Raw genomic sequence first — 271 nt, 5'->3', positions numbered from 1 at the left:
TTAAGGACCGTACCTACTAACCCCAAGAACCCGAGTTCGAATCCAGCTGGGCAGAAAATTGTTTTTTGTTACACTGTAGCCGTGAGTCAACTCTTGTGGATTCTGGAGCCCTCCTGGGGTCCACCCAGCCTCTTAATTTAGGCATCTTTAATTGCATAGAAATCTGGCGGTCGAGCGTGATTCTTACCAAATCACCTCCTTGCTCAACCGTTGGTCTAGTAACAGTACTTCCTTACAATGTACTGCACCCAAAACCCTTCATAGATTGTAC

Source organism: Halyomorpha halys, unplaced genomic scaffold (genome assembly GCF_000696795.3).
Source record: "Halyomorpha halys isolate HHAL.00 unplaced genomic scaffold, Hhal_1.1 Scaffold26.1, whole genome shotgun sequence".
Classification (NCBI taxonomy): Eukaryota; Metazoa; Arthropoda; class Insecta; order Hemiptera; family Pentatomidae; genus Halyomorpha; species Halyomorpha halys.
Note: the sequence above shows the minus strand (reverse complement) of the source record.